The sequence below is a fragment of the Aotus nancymaae genome, unplaced genomic scaffold (assembly GCF_030222135.1).
Source record: "Aotus nancymaae isolate 86718 unplaced genomic scaffold, 86718_ANA_hifiasm-v0.15.2.pri h1tg000067l, whole genome shotgun sequence".
In the NCBI taxonomy this organism is placed as follows: Eukaryota; Metazoa; Chordata; class Mammalia; order Primates; family Aotidae; genus Aotus; species Aotus nancymaae.
This window is the reverse complement of record NW_026988482.1, coordinates 17,509,528-17,522,837: the sequence shown is the minus strand read 5'-3', so window position 1 is coordinate 17,522,837 and position 13,310 is coordinate 17,509,528.

The following is a 13,310-nucleotide window of genomic DNA, read 5'->3' as shown; positions in this document are numbered from 1 at the left end:
ACTGTGCCCAGCCTAGTGCATGGGATGTCTCTCAGGTTGCCTTGAAGCCTTCTGGGCTAGTCCCATCAGCCAAGGCCCATCGGACCAGACTCTCCTGATTTCCTCTCCCCATCAACAAAAACCCTTTCCCTGGGGTCCTGCTGTTTCTCAATGTGACAACTAGCTAATTAGACAAATAAGAGAAATACATCCATCTGTGGGTAGTGGATTCATGGCTTCTCTTGAGTTAATGCCTCACCTCTTTTTTTTCTCTTTTCTTTTTTTTTGAGATGGAGTTTCATTCTTGTTGCCCAGGCTGGAGTGCAGTGGAGCAATCTCGGCTCACTGCAGCCTCTACTTCCTGGGTTTAAGCGATTCTCCTGCCTCAGCCTCCCAAGTAGTTGGGATCACAGGCATGCGCCACCATGCCCAGCTAATTTTGTATTTTTAGTAGAGACAGGGTTTCTCCATGTTGGTCAGGCTGGTCTCGAACTGTTGACCTCAGGTGATCTACGAGCCTCAGCCTCCCAAAGTGCTGGGATTACAAGCATGAGCCACTGTGCCCAGCAATGTGTCACCTCTTGTATCAATCAGTGTTCTTAGTCTCATGCAACTAAAGATGGCTCTGTCTGATTTAAGCAGCATACGCATTTAGTAAGAGAATATTGGTAAGCTCTGGACTCACGGGAAGGCTGAGGAACAGGCTTGGAAAAAGAGGAACAGGGGATGCTCTGCAGCATTTGGGATCACAGTCCAACCATGCCATAAGCAGTAACTGTGAGAACATGACTGCAACCACCTCTGCCACCCACTGCTGAAATAAGCACTCCCCAAATTCTGTTGTGTCAGCAGCTCCTGACCCTAGGCCACGTGCCCCCGCCCTGAGTACAAGAAAGATTGGCGCAGCAATGCTTTACCTTTTGGCAAGGTGTCTATGGTAGAAGATAGGCTCTAATTCCTCCAAATACTCATGAGGGGGCAGAGTTCTTGAAGCATAAGAAGGGAAGTGAGATGCTGAGCAAACAATATGAATGAAAAGCAAGTCCCATACCCTTTTATGGCAGCATGTGCATTTAATTAATTTATTTTTTAGACGGAGTCTCACTCTGTCACCCAGGGTGGAGTGGAGTGGTGTGATCTTGGCTCAGCAACCTCCACATCCCGGGTTCAAGCGATTCTCCTGCCTCAGCCTGCTGAGTAACTGGGATTACAGGCATGTGCCACCACACCTGGTTAATTTTTGTATTTTTAATAGAGTTGGGGTTTCACCATGTTGGCCAGGCTGGTCTTGAACTACTGACCTCAGGGTGATCTGCCCACTGTGACCTCCCAAAGTGCTAGGATTACAGGCGTGAGCCACTGCACCCAGCCAGCATGTACAATTAACAGATGACTCCTGGAAGCAAATTCTTAGCACAAAGAAATGACTCAAATGATGAAAACTTCAGACAGAACCTCAGGCCAGCGGGGGAGATAGTTTGGGGTTCAGCAGGCCTTTTGAAACCTCTCAAGTCACACTATGTAGCTGACCACTCAATCTTTTCTGTTCTTACGGTCCATCCAGGAAGGGTGGCAAATTAAGCCCAGCCCTGCCTGTGACTGTGACTTTAGAAGGTTGTGGGCTCTCCTTCCTAGTGTTTTCCATCACAAGGATCCAAAGGTGAGTTCCCGCTGGCACGGTGGCTCACACCTATAATCCCAGCACTTTGGGAGGCCAAGGTGGGTAGATCACCTAAGGTCAGGAGTTTGAGACCAGCCTGGCCAATATGGCGAAATCTTGTCTCTACTAAAAATACAAAAATTAGCTGGGTGTGGTGGCGGGCACTTATAATCTCAACTACTCTGGAGGCAGGAGAATCATTGGAACCTGGGAGGCAGAGGTTGCAGTGAGCTGAGATGGAGCCACTGCATTCCAGCCAGGGTGACAGAGCAAGACTCCATCTCAAAAAAAAAAAAAGGTGATTTTTCTAAGTTTCTCTCAGTATGCGGAAAGTTACAGAGGGAAAAGGCTTTCTGCCTCCAGTCCTGAGCTATGGTTTCCCCCAGCAAATCCTGTCCCCTTTCCCCGCTTCTCCCACTCCAACCTGTGGACATATAGGAGAACGTACTGACAAGGGAAGGACCCATAGAGCCTGTGTCCAGATTTCCCTGTGGGGCCAGAATGGTTGTCAGCCCAAGATCTCCCATTCAGTCAGATGGGGCACCACGTGGTTCTTCCTCAGTGGGTGGGAGGTGGGGGACCACTTCCAATTGCCACATGCCAGAATATTCAGACAGGAGAATACTCAGAATCACAGATAAATAATATCAGAGACTGGTCTGTGAACATGAATAACAGCAACTTAGATTTTGAAAATCTAGTCAGCTGGACACGGTGGCTCACGCCTGTAATCCCAGCACTTTGGGAGACCACAAGATCAGGAGCTCGATACCAGCCTAGTCAATATGGTGAAACCCCATCTCTACTAAAAATACAAAAAAAAAAAAAAAGGGCTGGGCGCAATGGCTCATGCCTGTAATCCTAGCACTTTGGGAGGCCAAGGCAGGCAGATCATCTGAGGTCAGGAGTTTGAGACCAGCCTGATCAACATGGTGAAGCTCTGTCTCTATTAAAAAAAAAAAAAGTTTAAAAAAATATAAATATAAAACAAAAATTAGCTGGGCATGGTGGCATGTACCTGTAAACCCAGCTACCGGGGAGGCTAAGGCAGAAGAATCACTTGAACCTGGGAGGTGGAGGTTACAGTGAGCCAAGATCATGCCACTGCATTCCAGCTGGTGACAAAGTGAGACCACGCCTCAAAAAAAAAAAAATCCACTCATAAAAGAAAAGCTGAAGGTTTTTCTAGAGGCATGTAAGTTAGGGATCAATTGATGTTTTTTTTAAGGACCCAGTCTCAAAGAATTGGACAAGCTCTAATCTTTGGTTCGTATACTGGTCATATCCCTTTTTATTTATTTAATGTGCCAGATAACTTCCATGTGCCCCTCTAGATCCACTTCCCACTCTTGCCCACCCTGCTCCAGGAGGCTGGCCTCAATGGGCTCCCTTACCCATTGGCTTCCAGTGGTATTTGGCTAAGAAGGCAGCTTGGCAAATTAGAGAGGAGGAGGAAAGTGAGAGCAGAGTATTTCTTCTCTTGACTCCTCCCTGGAGATTTGTCTCAAACTGGCTGCGCCTATCAACCAACTCATACTCCTCCCAAGATGGCTCTTTGCACACTGCCTTGGGTGTCTAGGAACCACTCACTCTGCTGGCCTTCCTCTCTGGGCCTAGGTATGGGTAACAGATCTGCCTCACCAGCTCGTGTAATTGCATTATCCTTTGTGGTTTGCCTTCCCCTCTCCACCCCTTTGTGAATCGTCCGTTTATAAATCCTCCTGATTTGTCCTTGTTTGGCTGTGCCATCTGGTGACTGCTGGGTCCCTGTATGATGCAGCTGGCTACTCATTTAGTAATACTGAGCCTGAGAGATCCCAGCACTTGTATCAGGAAGCCACAGAGTGCTAAGGATGCGGCCAGCGCCAGGAAAGCAAATCCCCCGAAGATGGAGTCCCTCTGATTTGTGGGTGAACATGAGGAAGATGGCACACCTCAGTGTATTACAAACATTCCTATTTTACCAAAATTAGAGTGGGAGAAGTTTCTGGCCTTGGAGATCTTCTTTAAGAGTGTGGGTGTTGTGACAGCCAGAGCAAACAGATGATGGAGCTGGAGGGGAAAAGTGTTATTTTAAAAAAATACTTCTTGGATGCAATGGCTCATGCCTGTAATTCCAGCACTTTGAGAGGCCGAGGCGGGTGGAACGCCTGAGTTTAGGAGTTCAAGGCCAGCCTACCCAACATGGCAAAACTGTGTCTCTACTAAAAATACAAAAAATTAGCTGGGCATGGTGGCTTGTGTCTGTAATCCCAGCTACTCAGGAGGCTGAGGCAGGAGAATTGCTTGAACCCAGGAGGTGGAGGTTGTGGTGAGCTGAGATTGCTCCACTGTGTTCCAGCCTGGGCAACAAGAGCGAAACTCTGTCTCAAAAACAAAAACAAAACTTCCCATTAACTACTCGTCTTGTATTTCATCCTTGTCAACAACTACCAAGCACTTATTTTGTACTAAGTGCTTTATGTGGATAATTTCACTTAATCTCAGAGAAAGCAACAGGCTGAGAGCAGTTAAGATTTGTTAAAGGTGGCTAGGCATGGGGGCTCATGCCTGTAATCTCAGCACTTTGGGAGGCCATGGTGGGAGGATCACTTGAAGATCAGGATTTTTTTTTTTTTTTTTTTTTTTTGGTATGTAGCCTCGCTCTGTTCCCCAGGCTGGAGTGCAGTGGCGCAGTCCGTCTCACTGCAACCTCTACCTCCCAGGTTCAAGCAATTCAACTGCCTCAGCCTCCCGAGTAGCTGGGACTACAGGTCCCCGCTACCACACCTGGCTCATTTTTTGTATTTTTAGTAGAGACAGGGTCTCACCATGTTGGCCAGGCTGGCCTCAAACTCCTGACCTGAGATGATCTGCCCTCCTCGGCCTCCCAAAAGTGCTGGGATTACAGACACGAGCCACCGCGCCTGGCCAGAGGGTCAGGATTTTGAGACCAGCTTGGGCAACAGAGCAAGACCCTAGCTCTACAAAAAATACAAAAATTACTCAGTTATGGTGGCATGAGCCTGTAGGCTGAGCTACTCGAGAGGCGGATCACTTGAGCCCAGGAGTTAGAAGCTGCAGTGAGCCATGATTTCGCCACCGCACTCCAGCCTGGGCAATAGAATGAGATCCTGTCTCAAAAAAAAAAAAAAAAAAAGATGATTTCTCCATTAACTGTGGTAAAGACGTTAGCATTATGCTAAAGAAGAGAAAACAGCTTCAGCAACTTGATATCTTTATCAAGTGCATCAAACTGCCAACCAATAGTGGTTAGTGGTTGCTGAACAGCACGTTTGCTGATTAAATGGCAGAAATAGAGAAGGTTTCTATGGGGCATAGGTGAGGAAGCACATAGCAGTGGAAGATCACTCACTTCCACTGAGACTGTTCAAAGTCTGCAGCATGATTTAGTGAGAGCCTGGAGGTAATTAGCAGCAGAGGAAATTTACTCAGTTCCTTCCTCCTTCAGCCAAGCAACATCTTCCTGCTGAACAATCAGGACCAAAGGCTGACGTAAGGGGACTCTGGTTTTCACCGTTATTTTAATGGTTTATGGTGGGTGTGGGCACTGATTAGGAAAACCATCTTGCCAGGGAGGAAACTGTTTCTGAGATAATCACCTGATCCAATTTTTTCAAACGTAGAACCCAACTTTTACAGATGTGATTTCTCAGGGAAGAAAGGCTAGGCTAAATACCAATAGATGGGCTACGCACTCACAGACTTAAGAGTTGTTAAAGCACTGATCCATTCATTCCAGGACCTCTGAGAGCTCAGGCAGTTGGTTCTTGTTCTCAGCTTTACCAAGAATGGTAGATGGTGGATGGACAAGAGCCAACTAAACCCCAGGAAAGACTAGAAGAGGAGGATCACAAGGCACAGATCTTGACCCCCCAAGGAGCGCCCCTCAAAGTATACTTCTCAGGGCTCCTTAAAAATGGTCTTCTTTAAGGCTGAGTCAGGCGGATTGCCTGAGTTCAGGAGTTCCAGACCAGCCAGGGCAACATGGCAAAACCCAGTCTCTACTATAAACACAAAAATTAGCCAGCTATGGTGGCATGTGCCTGCAGTCTCAGTTACTCCAGAGGCTGGGGCACGAGAATTGCTTGAACTCAGGAGGTGGAGGTTGCAGTGAGCCGAGACATTGTGCCATTGCACTCCAGCTTGAGTGACAGAGAGAGAGTTTGTCTCCACAAAAAAAAAAAAAAAAAAAAAAAAAAAAGTCTTCTGTAAGCAGTCCCAAGAGCCACTGTGTCTTTCATTCATTCCAGACATGGCTTTTGTTTTCACGGTCATGCCAGTGCAATCAGTGCAACGACTGTCCTCAGCAGCTTTGTGGACCTTCTTGGTCCTGTCGAAGAAGAGTGAAATTCTGGGAAAAAAAAAAAGATATATATATATATACACACACACACACACACAGATATATATATATAAGCAGATATATATATACACACACACACATATATATATACAGAAATATATATATACACAGAAATATATATATATACAGAAATATGTATATATACAGATATATATATATATGAGAGAGTCTTGTTATGGCACTCCGGCTGTAGTGGGGTTGCATGTCCTTTTGGGTTCAAGCAATTCTCCTGCCTCAGCCTCCCAAGTAGCTCGGATTATAGGCGCATGCCAGCATACCCAACTAATTTTTGTATTTTTAGTGGAGACGGGTTTCATCATAGTGCCCAAGCTGGTTTCAAACTCCTGACCTCAGGTGATCCACCTGCCTTGGTTTCCCAAAGTGCTGGGGATTACAGGCGTGAGCCACCACATCTGCCCAGAACTCTGTGAAATATTTGAAGAGACTTATAGAACTCTGTAAATTATTTGAAGAGATTTATTCTGAGCCAAATAGGAGTGATCATGGCCCGTGACTGGTCCCGAGAACATGTGCCCAAGGTGGTCAGGGCGCAGCTTGGTTTTACGCATTTTAGAGAGGCATAAATGAGACATCAATCAAATACATTTAAGAAATACATTGCTTTGGTCCAGAAAGGTGGGACAACTCAGAGTTGGGGGGGCTTCCAGGCTATAGGTGAATTTAAACCTTTTCTGGTTAACAGATGGCTCAGTTTGTCTAAAGACCTGGGATTCACAGAAAGGGAACGTTCAGGCTAAGATAAAGATTGTGGGCTGGGCGCAGTGGGTCACATCTATAATCCCAGCACTTTGGGAGTCTAAGGTGGTCGGATCACTGGAGGTCAGGAGCTCAAGACCAGTGTGGCCAACATGGTAAAACCCCATCTCTGCTAAAAATAGCTGGGCATGATGGTGGGCACCTGTAATCTCAGCTATTAGGGAGGCTGAGGCAGGAGAATCGCTTGAACCCAGGAGGCGGAGTTTGCAGTGAGCCAAGATCATGCCACTGCACTCCAGCCTGGGCAACAAGAGGGAAACTCCATCTCCACCTCCCTGGTTCAAGCGATTCTCCAGTCTCAGCCTCCCGAATAGCTGGGATTACAGGTGCCCAACACCAAGCCCAGCTAATTTTGTATTTTTAGCAGAGACAAAAATTGGGGGTTTTCACCATGTTGGCCAGGCTGGTCTTGAACTCCTGACCTCAAGTGATCCACCCACCTCGGCCTCCCAAAGTGCTAGGATTACAGGCTTGAGCCACCATACTGGGCCCCTTTTGAAGTCTTATAATGACTGCCCTTAGAGACAGCAGAAGACAAATATTTCCTATCAGGCTTAGTTAATCTCTTAAGGATTGGGAGGGTCTGGAAGAAAAAGATCTAGCTATATTAATAGAGATTCTTTACCAATGCAAATTTTCCCCCACAAAGAACAGCTTTGCAGTGCCATTTCAAAATATAGCAAAGAAACATGTTTTGGGGTAAAATATTTTGATTTTCTTCCTTGTTTCGTAATGTTATGCCAGAGTCAGATTGGAAAGCAAATCACAATATATAGGGTTGAATAAAACCCATCTGATGAGAATTTATGATTTGTATGGCATCACTCCCCAGACCCGTTAGACAAGAATTTGGGCAAGATAAAAAAAAATCGCCGGGCCTGGGGGCGCGTGCCTGTAGTCCCAGCTACTCAGGAGGCTGAGGTGGGAGGATCGCTTGAGCCCAGGAGTTCTGGGCTGTAGTGTGCTATGCCAATCGGGTGTCACTAAGTTCGGCATCAATATGGTCCCGGGAGCGGGGGACCACCAGGTTGCCTAAGGAGGGGTGAACCGGCCCAGGTCGGAAACGGAGCAGGTCAAAATTCCCATGCTGATCAGTAGTGGGATCACACCTGTGAATAGCCACTGCACTCCAGCCTGGGCAACACAGTGAGATCCTGGCTCTTAAAATAAATAAACAAAAAGATTTATGAAAAAAACATCAGAATTTAGTCCTCAGTCCTGTGATCATTCTCCCCTTCCCCCAACCCCTAAAAGTTTTTCCGGAAACAACCTATGGTCATTCTTCAGACACTCGGTCTTGCACTCCCACCACCTCCAGATCCCTTAAAATGTAAAATATGAAAACTAGACTCAACTTCTACCAGGCGGGTCATTGTGGCTCATGCCTGTAATCCTGACACTTTGGGAGGCTGAGATGGGCAGATTACTTGAGGTCAGGAGCTTGAGACGAGCCTGGACAACATGGTGAAACCTCGTCTGTATTAAAAATACAAAAAATTAGCTAGGCAAGGTGGCGTGCACTTGTAATCCCAGCTACTTGAGAGGCTGAGGCAGGAGAATTGCTTGAACCTGGCAGGTGGAGGTTGCAGTGAGCCAAGATCACACGACTGCACTCCAGCCTGGGTGACAGAGTTAGTCTCCATGTCAAGTAAAAATTTAAAAAAAAAAACATAAACTTTAATCATATTTGAAACTCTTATCCCTGTACACACTGAGTTTGTAACCAGTAATCCTTCCCTTTGCTTATTTCAAAGGTGTTTAGCTTATAAATGGCAGCACAGCAAACCATTTTACATATAAGAACATGCAGAGCAATTCTGACACTGAGTCTCTGTCTCAATGATTGATTAACCCCGTTTAGTAACTACATAACAGCATCTTATCTTGCTGAGACTGAGAGAAGTTTCTTGCATCATCTCAAAATCTTAAGAGAGATGGTATTAGCAGATCACAGTTCAAAAACAGTCTTTCCCACAGACCTCCAAACACCTTTGTCTAGGAGAACATGGGAAGGTACCCACACAGTCACATCAGACCTCAAAGTGGATAAAACTGGCATGGACACTGGTGGGGCCTGCAGAGTGCAACCCCAAAGGGGCCTCCCCGTCTTTGAGGGGGAAGTGGGGCCGCATGGGGAGGGTAGAGAGAGCAAGGAGGAGGGGGAGAGGTCATGCTTTCTGAAGGGTGGGTGTGTCCTCTCTTTTCCGGCTACTGTTTTCAATGTGGTAACACATCCCTTCAGCTGAATGCCCTGGAGAGGAAGCCCAATGCTTCCTGTTGTCTTACCAATGCTGCAAAATGCAAATTAGAAATAAAGCAAAAAGGGGGAAAAGGGGAAAAAATAGGAAGCTCTCCTGGCTAGATAGGAATGCCAGCCCTTAGGAGGAAACAGCTCACTTTTTTCCCTGGAGATGCAGAGGAAGAGGACATCTCATATATGAGTTGCTTCTCAAATCAGGATTCAGAAAATAATCTCTCTACATAAAAAGGGCATGGCATTTTATTTATTTAAAATGCCTTTTTCATTGATTGATTGATTTTAAGATGGAGTCTCACTGTCACCCAGGCTGGAGTGCAGTGGCACGATCTCGGCTCATTGCAACCTCCGCCTCCCGGGTTCAAGCAATTCTCCTGCCTCAGCCTCCCGAGTAGCTGGGATACAGGTGTGCACTACTACGCTTGGCTAATTTTTGTATTTTTAGGAGAGATGGGGTTTTCACCATGTTGGCCAGGCAGTTCTCGAACTCCTGATCTCAGGTGATCCACCTGTCTCGGCCTTCCAAAGTTCTGGGATTACAGGTGTGACCCACTGCACCTGGCCTAAAAATGGCACTTTGAAAAGCAACAGAATCAGCTGGGTGGTTGCTTATATGCCTATAATCCCAACACCTTGGGAGGCAACACAAGTAGTTCACTTGAGCTCAGGAGTTCAAGACCAGCATGGGTAGCATAGCAAGACCCCATCTCTACTAAAAATACAAAATTAGCCGAGTGTGGTGGCGCACACCCGTGGTCCCAGGTACTTGGGAGGCTGAGGCAGGAGAATCACTGGAACTCAGGAGACAGAAGTTGCAGTGAGCCGAGATCCCACCACTGCACTCCAGCCTGGGCAACAGAGCGAGACTCTATCTCAAAAAAAAAAAGGAAAGGAAAGGAAAGAAAAATGGCAGAATAGACAACAAAGTTGAGGGTCTTAAAAGGCAGACCAAGGAGATACGTGTAGGAGATAACAGCCAAAGAAATACACCCATTCCCTGTTTAATGCCCTCAAAATCCTTCCATTCTGTGAGAATATCTACCCCAGGGTTTTGTAGTGTTGGAAAGAATCATTCATATATCAGATTTAGGTTGGACACGGTGGCTTATGCCTGTAATCCCAGCACTTTGGGAGGCTGAGGTGAACAGATCACCTGAGGTCAGGAGTTCGAGACCAGCCTGGCCAACATGTTGAAACCTCATCTCTACTAAAAATACCAAAAATTAGCCAAGTGTAGTAGCAGACACCTGTAATCCCAGCTACTCAGGAGGCTGAGACAGGAGAATTGCTTGAACCTGGGAGGCGGAGGTGGCAGTGAGCCAAGATCACGCCATTGCACTGCAGCCTGGGCAACAAGGGTGAATCTCCATTTCAAAAAATAAATAAATAAATAAATAAATAAATAAATATCAGATTTAGTTTTATTGCTTTGCTGCTCTGAGCATCTTAGTTGTCTATGAGATATTTCATGAGATGTAGCAGAAACATCCTGGCCCCCAAGGTAGAGTACACAGGCAGTCCTGACAGGTCACCCTGTATTCATATACTTATTTATATCACCATAATTAATATACATAAATTTATTTATTTTTAACATTACCATACAGCTTACCACTTACCAAAATAGCCTCTCTTTGTCTGACATTTCACTGACGAACTTTTTTCTTCTATTCTTCAAAAAGCCAATATATCTCGGCCAAGTGCAATGGCTCACGCCTGTAACCCAGCATTTTGGGAGGCTGAGGAGGGTGGATCACCTGAGGTCAGGAGTTCAAGACCAGCCTCACCAACATGGTGAAACCCTGTATCTACTAAAAATACAAACATTCACTGGGCGTGGTGTTGGGCGCCTATAATCCCAGCTACTCGAGAGGCTGAGGCAGGAGAATCGCTTGAACCTGGGAGGCAGAGGTTGCAGTGAGTGGAGATCGCATCAATGCACTCCAGCCTGGGCAACAGAGCAAGACTCCATCTAAAAAAAAAAAAAAAGCCAATATATTTCCATTTAAATTTTGTTCGGCCATTTGCCTTCCCCACACCTGCTTCTAAGATAATGTCTGTGAGAAATCTGTGGGAAGGACTGTTTTTAAACTATCATCTGCTAATGACTCCGCTCCTGAAATTTTGAGATTATGCAAGAAACTTCTCTCAAAGTTTCAAGCGAACCTTGACTTTCTTGATCTAGATTTCTTGAACAATATCATCTTCCTCTACTGCCTGTGTTTCACTTTGTAGAACATCCTTCCTCTGAAAGAGAGATAACAACAAAAATTCCACTTTGAGTGTAACAGTCAATTAGAAAAGGAAACTCTCTCCAATGCTCTAACTTTCAAAAATGTCATGCTTTCCTTTTGAACACAAGTCAGGGTTGCCTTCCCAGCTCCGTTTCCTACAGTTGTCCTAACAGGCAACGAATTTTTCTTCTTTTATTTCTTTATGGCCACTGTCCTAATTTAATTTATAATTTTTAACTTTTGTGGTTACAGAAAAGTGTACATATTTATGGGGTAATGAGATATTTTGATACAGGTACACAATGTATAATAATCACATCAGGGCAAATGGGGTACCCATTACCTCAAGCATTTATCTTTCCTTTGGTTATGAACAATCCAAATATACTCCTTTAGGTATTTAAAAATGTACAATAAATTATTGTTGACTGTAGTCATTCTATTTTGCTATTAAATACCAGATTTTACTCATTCATTCTTCTTTATTTTATTTTTTTTCCTGAGACAGGGTCTCACTCTGTCACCAGGCTGAAGTACAGTGGCAGGATCATGGCTCATTGGCTTCTCAACTACCTCAGCTCAAATGATTCTCTCACCTCAACCTTCTGAGTATGTGGGATTATAGGTGTGCACCACCACACCTGGCTAATTTTTTTATTTTTTGTAGAGATGGAATCTCACTCTGTTGCCTAGGCTGGTCTTGAACTCCTAGACTTAATCATTCCTCCCATATTGGCTTTGAGCACTGCTGGTAGCATGAGCCCCTGCACTCAGCCTGTTGCTTTTTTTTTTTTCTTTTTTTGAGACGTAGTTTTGCTCTTGTCACCCAGGCTGGAGTGCAATGGTGTGGTCTCAGCTCACTGCAACCTCCACCTCCCGGGTTCAAGTGATTCTCCTACCTCAGCCTTCCGAGTAGCTGGGATTACAGGCATGCGCCACCATGCCCAGCTGGTTTTGTATTTTTAGTAGACGGGGTTTCACCATGTTGGTCAGGCTGGTCTCAAACTCCTGACATCATGTGATCAGCCTGCTTTGGCCTTCCAAAGTGCTGGGATTATAGGCGTGAGACACCGCGCCCGGCCTCCATTGTTTTTTTGTACCCATTAACTATCCCAGTTCCCTCTGACCAATCACCCTTTCCAGCCTCCAGAAACCATCATTCTACTCTATATCTCCAGGAATTCAACTATTTTACTATTGTTACCTCCCCCAAATAAGTGAGAACATGCAAAGCTTGTCTTTCTCTGCCTGGCTTATTTGACTTAACATACTGACCTCCAGTTTCATCCACATTGTTTGACCTCCAGTTCCATCCAATTGCGGCAAATGACAGGATCTCATTCTTTTTTTCTGGCTGAATAGTACTCCATTATGTATATGGACCAGTTTCGTTCGCCATTCATCTGTTGATGGATACTTACGTTGCTTCCAAATCTTGGCTATCGTGAATAGTACTGCCATAAACATGGGGGTGCAGATATCTCTTCGATATACAGATTTCCTTTCTTCTGGGTATGTACCTAGCATTTGGATTGATGGATCATATGCTAGCTCTATTTTCAGTTTTTGTTTGTTTTGAGACAGGGTCTCACCTTGTGGCCCAGGCTGGAGTGCAGTGGCATGAGCTCAGCTCACTGCAGCCTCACACTCCTTGGCTCAGGAAATCCTCTCACTTCAGCCTCCCAAGTAGCTGAGACTACAGGCATCTGCCACCATATCTGGCTAATTTTTTGTACTTTTAGTAGAGACAGGGTTTCATCATATTCGGGCAGGTCTCGATCTCCTGACCTCAGGTAATCATGCACCTTGAACTCCCAAAGTGCTGAGATTACAGGCATGAGCCACCGTACCAGGCCCCATATACTATTTTTTAAAGTTACATTTATAAATGAAAGAACTCTTTGCATAAAGGATGTGTTCACAAGAAAGTGGCACATATGAATTCAGTGACTGAGATTCTGTGTATGAAAGTACAAAGTCTTTTTTAAATGTGCTTTATTTACTTTTGATTGCTAATACTACTTTTTTTTTTTTTTT